Raw genomic sequence first — 7,074 nt, forward strand, 5'->3', positions numbered from 1 at the left:
TAGAATTTGAACATGAGCATCAATGCTCCCTGGTTTTCACTATGCATTGTGGGACTTCTTAGAGACTAGAGGGTAAATGTTTAGGATGCTGGAAGAATTTTGCTATTGAGACAGCCCTTAAAATGGCTGACTCCCAGATAAGTGTCCTGACTGAACGAGGGAGCTGATGGAGACGCACCCATAGTAATGTTTAATCAAACTCCATCTTCTGGTGAAATCTCTCTGGTGACGTATGTCGGACTTCTGCAATAATTAGTTCGCTTAACTCTTAAACGCATACCACGGCTCTTTAATGACCCGGGACCTCATTCATTTTATTTATTTATTTAAATTTCTTAAATGTCTTAGTATTCCTCAGTCAATTTATTATAAACAATTTAACAGTAAAAAATAAATAAATAATGCCTGTTTTCCCATTCATTTAAAAAAAAAAAAAATTGTATAGGGTCGCTAACAACCAGAAGTGTGTAACAGTATATATTTTTTTATGCACAACAATAATTTGATGACTGAATAAGTGCAGTTCACCTTTATTCCCCAAGGTGGCAATGTCTGATACACAATGGTGAAGTGACGTTTCACTCATAGTTACCGCAGGCAGAAAACAAAAGAATAGGAAGTATCATCAGCAAAACTTGAAATGGCTCAGCGATTTCACAATCGAATATTAGTGTCACTGTCACTTGATGGTGGATCTGGTGAAGAAGCTATCGGTGATCATTGAAAATTATAGTTTTGAGAATATGTTTCAGATGGCGAATATGAGCCAGATGCTTAATGTACTGGGAAATTAGCTCTGACGAGGACAGTGGTGATGGTATAAAACATCTGCTCAAACTGAACCCTTCCAAGCTCCAAAAGGTAACAAAGTATGCTTTATTTTATTCTTCTGTAATTGTTACTGTATTATCAGGGAAGTTTTATATGTTAAATATAGATCAGGGTAGGTAATAATGATTGGCGAAACATTCATGCATTTAAGGGTTAAACCCCACCCCTTCACAACTGACTGCAAGATGGTGTTCACTTTTGAGAACAACACCCACATCTCAAAATCCTGTCAAGAACCAATGGACCGAATATTTTTTTACACTGAGATGTACTTCACAATACAGAAGAAAAGATCTGTCGCTACTTGTGCTTCATTGAAACTTTAATGTAGATTGTATGAATTCACATGAATAATTAAGATTACAGCTGATTATAACTGTACAGTATAACACAGCCTCTGTACTTTTTTTTTTGCTTTGACTTTTGCATTGCAGAACACTTCCCTAAACTCCAAAGTGTTCTTTAGGTCTTTTAGATGTTTGTCGTGTTTTATTCTAAAACCACTTAAATTGTTTCTTGCAGACAGAAAACCTGCAATTATCTTTGGAAGACACTCTTGGATCAGTTATTATCTTTAAATACAGGACTTAACCACCAAAATTTATGTTCTGAAAAACCCATTAGGTAGCTTTATTTAACCGATTACTTTAAGTGATTCTGATTCCCTGAGGCGAGAGATATATTTTTCCTCCCATGCTGTTATAAAGAGTGAAAGGCAAGCCATGTCTGAAAGGTAGAGGATCAGACACACCAACTCCAAAGAAAGAGTCTCTTTGTTGCTGGTGCTTTTAGAAGACCCACCTATAGGTGGAGATGAAAAGCAAGTGAAGCCAATAATGCGTTTAACTCAGAGCTGGGCACTTGACACCGTCAACACACCTTTCTCTTTCACGTTTTAGCACATGTGATCTTTGTACTGCCACTTGGGACAAATAACAATGATGGTATCAGCGTATGTTTGACGTTTCATGCTTGATGAATAACGTCCCAGAGACCAGTTTCAGAGTGTCTATTTCCGAGACCCTATAATTTCACCGACAATCTACTTGAGTAGTTCCCATCCACCCTTCCATTCATAAAACTCAAAGTAGCTTTTAGTGGTACAGTTAGTTTATTGAAATCTTAAATTTGTGTCCCAGTCTAGATGGGGTATCTTTAGCTCTCACTCAAAGGCAGATCCCTGGTGCATCAACCAATAATTATTATATAGCATGTTCTTTTCCTGGGTGAGGAAGTGCTCTGGTCACTGGGAGGTAAACCCCAAACATCTTCACATGTATCTTCAAATAACAGATTAGTAAAGCTAATGAAGGTTGGAGGTTCAAACCTGTACTACCACCATTGTGGCCCTCAGTAAAACACTTGTTTGTCCTAAGCATACTGTATGTGAGTATTATGGTCCTGGCAGTGTATTTGTCTTTTGAATGACAAAACTTACTATAATTTAACAAAATATTTGCATTTTTTTTTGTTGCTGGCTATTTATTTTCCATCCGAATAGACAACTACTGAATGGCAAAACATCTACAGTATAGAATCTCATCACATTATAGATGTTTTGCTATTCAATGAATTTCATTACATAGCTACTTTTAATGGCAAAACATCTATAATTGTTAATTTCATGAAACATTTAAAATGTAATGAATTTCTTTACATCATAGATGTTTTACCATTCAAAAATAGCTTTGTATTTTGGTGGAAAAAAGTACCAATATAGAATCATTACTTTAAATGTGTATTGAAAAAATGTGATTTATGTATTGGTAGCTTATTTTTTTTTATCAAAATACATAACTATTTTCGAATGACAAATATCTGCTGTAAAAAAAAAAGAGAGGAAATATTAGCAATTTCTATGTTGCTGGCATTTTTTTGTGCCTTTTTTATTTTTAACTTTTGCCTTTTAAAGGGATTGTTCACTCAAAAATGAATTTTGTCATTACTTACTCACCCTCAAGTTGTTCCAAACCTGTATGAGATTCTTCTGTTGTACACAAAAGAAGATTTAAAAAATGATAATAATAATAATATCGGTAACCAGACAGTTCATGGCATCCATTGACTTCCATAGTATTTTTTTTCCTACTATGGAAGTCAATGGGTTTGATAACCAACATTTTTTAAAATATCTTCTTCTGTGTACAGCAGAGGTTTGGAACAACTTGAGGGGGAATAAATGATGACAGCATTTTCATTTTTGGGTTAACTATCCGTTTGAATGGCCATTAATACAGAAAAATGTTTTTCGATTTTCTTTTTTTCCCCTTTTTTTGTTTTAGTTACAGTACCCACCAGCAGGGGCTCTGTGATTTAATTAAAAACTTCACCCAAAAATATATATATATATTAAAAGGATCACTTTTGGAACAGAAAGCATCACTTTTGAAAAAAATGCCAGTATTTTTTTTCTCCATAATGAAAGTTGACGGTGTCCATTGTCCACTGTTTCTTATGTTCCATAAAAGAAAGAAAGATACTGGTTTGGAACAACATGAGGGTGATAAAATTGTGACAGAATTTACATTTTTAGGTGAACTGTCCCTTTAAGAAATCATTATTGTAGAATGTTAGTGTCTGTAATGACAATAAATTCACTTGTTTAACAATAGTTTTCTGTAGGTAGACACTTAATTCAGATGTACAGTGTCTTGTTAATTGTATTAATGCCTACAATGCAGGCCATAATGGTTATTATCAAGTAAGATGGTAACCACAACAAGAGTGTCAGAGAGGGTAATGACTTTAACAGAGGCCTATGTGGCTGAAGTACAATGTATTTCTTTCGTTTTCTATCTTTTCCTCTGTTACTGCAAAGTGAAGTCACTGTAACCTAAGTGCTGTGTCATTTTATGGCCCTATGACACAGCTCATAAAAAGAAAACTAAATCACTCACAGGACAGTATAGACTTTTAATGACCCATACAGCAAACAGAAGTATGATTTCAGATGGACACGTCTTGAGGGTTGTGAGTTGAGTGATGAAAAGCACTCCATGCTGTTCGTTTTGACAGTTTTCAAAAGAAGTAAAGACATAAATTAACAAAACCTGAAAATGTTACAAAAAGACAGACTCCACCCATACTTGCTCTGTCATTAAACAAAATGTTAGTAGCATTTTGAGTCACTCGCCTCCTTAGTGGGTTGTAAACACAAACATAGTTTGCAAAAATGAATGTTTGCTGGAGACTTCACTGCAGGAGGTGCAATGACACATTTAGAAAGAACTATTGTCAGCAGAGGAAAGTCTTCATGCGCACACACTTAAAGGGATAGTTCACCCAAAAATGTAAATTCTGTCACTATTTACTTGTCCTCCTATATCATTCCTAACCCATATGATGTTATTTTAGAAGGAAAAATTCCAGATTTTTTTCACTAATAATCTAGTCTTCCAGAGAGAATCTGATCATTCAGTGAGTTCAACTAAAGAACCAGATCAGTTCATTAATGATGAATTCTTCTACATTTGCAGTTGTTCATTTAGGAGACACTTTTATCCAAAGCGACTTAAAAATGTCAAAGAGCCAACAATATTCATATGCAATGCCAAGTTTACAATAAGATAGATTTTTAGCAGAATTTTTGGCATGATTCTTTTTTAGTGAACCAGTTTGTTCACTTATGATCTCAAGATCTGGTTCTTCAGTTTAACTAATTAAATTCAGTTAATAAATTAAATTTAAGAAGCTATCAAGCTATTTAGTGTGACATACTGCCGTATAAGTCCGTATGATTTAAAAAAAAAAAAGAAGTTAATACTTTTATTCAGCAAAAATGCATTAAATTGATCAAAGGTGAAAGTAAAGATTTACATTGTTACAGAAAATGTCAAATACATTTCAATGTCAAATTTTTTTAACTTTATAATCACATAAGAATCCTAAAAAAGTATCACAGTTTCCACAAAAACATTAAGCACACAATAAAAAATGATTTTTTTTTTCAACTTAAACAAAGTAAGTTTTTGTGCAGCCTTAAAATTCAAATAAACTCAAATATCCAAGATGTCACTTCCCATTTCAAGTTGACTAAACTTTAAATTTTAAGGCAGCATGAACACTTACTTTTTTAAGTTTAAACAACATTAGTTTTTATTACACTTGGCTGGTACAGTGACAAACGGTTTTCAACATTGATAATAAAAATAAATGTTTTTGAGCAGCAAATCAACATATTAGAATGATTTCTGAAGGATCATGTGACTGAAGACTGGCGTAATGATGGCGTAATGAAAATGTAGCTTTGCCATCACAGGAATAAATTATATTTTAAAATACATTATATTGCCAAAAGTTTTGGGACGCCTGCCTTTACATGCACATGAAATTTAATGACACCCCATTCTTAATCCGTAGGGTTTAAAATGGAGTTGGCTCACCCTTTGCAGCTATAACAGCTTCAACTCTTCTGTGAAGGCTTTCCACAAGGTTTAGGAGTGTGTTTATGGGAATTTTTGACCATTCTTCTAGAAGCACATTTGTGAGGTCAGGCACTGATGTTGGACGAGAAGGCCTGGCTCGCAGTCTCCGCTCTAATTCATCCCAAAGGTGTTCTATCGGGTTGAGGTCAGGACCCTGTGCAGGCCAGTCAAGTTCCTTCACACCATACTCGCTCATCCATGTCTTTATGGACCTTGCTTTGTGCACTGGTGCGCAGTCATGTCGAACAGGAAGGGGCCATCCCCAAACAGTTCCCACAAAGTTTGGAGCATAAAATTGTCCAAAATGTCTTGGTAGGCTGAAGCATTAAGAGTTCCTTTCACTGGAACTAAGGGGCCAAGACCAACCCCTGAAAAACAACCCCACACCATAATCCCCGCTCCACCAAACTTTACACTTGGCACAATGCAGTCAGGCAAGCACCGTTCTCCTGGTAAACACAAAACCCAGACTCGTCCATCGGATTGCCAGACAGAGAAGCACGATTGGTCACACCAGAGAACACGGTTTTCAAACCTGTCCTGGAGGCACCCCAGCCCTGCACATTTTGTGTTTCTCCCTCATTTATCACACCTGATTCAACTCATCAGCTCATTAGTAGAGACTGCGAGGACTAAATTGGGTGTGTCTGGGAGATATACAAAATGTGCAGGGCTGGGGTGCCTCCAGGACAGGTTTGAAAACCACTGCTCTAGAGTACAGCAGCATGCTTTACACCACTGCATCCGATGCTTTGCATTACACTTGCTGATGTAAGGCTTGGATGCAGCTGCTCAACCATGGAAACCCATTCTATGAAGCTCTCTACGCACTGTTCTTGAGCTAATCTGAAGGCCACACAAAGTTTGGAAGTCTGTAGCTATTACAGTTTTTCTCCATTGGTTTGGCTCATTTCTTGAAACAGAAATTACATTCTCAAAACAACATGGACAAATCTCCAAACCACTTGGCAATTGTTCACAACAGAATAGCATTTCTCATTCATTTCATCAAATTGCAAATGTCTATGTACATGTCTCAATGTCTCAGTACATCTTTGCAAATTATTAAGTACAGGTAGCCTACATTTAGCACAGTTTGCAAGTGATTAGATCTTTTTGATCTAAACAGATTGTTAGATTCTCAGTCTAATGGTCGTTCGCTCCAAAACGTATCAGCGTCATTTCATTGTATAAGTCATCACATGCACAATAGTCTGTTCAATTGTCAAAATTAGTCAAGAACATAATACCATGAATACCATATATGAATCCCTTGAAACATTTGCTAAATGTATTACAGCAATTGACAGTCAGGTGAAACTAGACTAATGAAGGAGGACTTTCACACATCTCAGATGACCAATCAAACAGTATGTTTACAGGTGCTGTCCGTGACTGTGAATGCTGCCAAACATACATGTAAAGAGCTTGACCATGCAGAACCAGTACAATTTCTGAACATGGAGGCACCTGGCCAAGTAAATGAACAAGGGCAACTGCCTGCTCGAGGAAGAGGAAGAGTGAGGAAGAGAGGGGTGGGAAGGGGTAGAGAGGGGTAGAAAGGGGAAGAGAGGGGTAGAGAGGGGAAGAGAGGGGAAGAGAGGGGAAGGGGAAGAGAGGGGTAGAGAGGGGAAGAGAGGGGAAGGGGAAGAGAGGGGTAGAGAGGGGAAGGGGAAGAGAGGGGAAGGGGAAGAGAGGGGTAGAGAGGGGTAGAGAGGGGAAGGGGAAGAGAGGGGTAGAGAGGGGAAGGGGATAGAGAGGGGAAGGGGAAGAGAGGGGTAGAGAGGGGAAGGGGAAGAGAGGGGTAGAGAGGGGAAGG

The sequence above is a fragment of the Gobio gobio genome (genome assembly GCF_949357685.1).
Source record: "Gobio gobio genome assembly, chromosome: 13".
NCBI lineage: Eukaryota > Metazoa > Chordata > Actinopteri > Cypriniformes > Gobionidae > Gobio > Gobio gobio.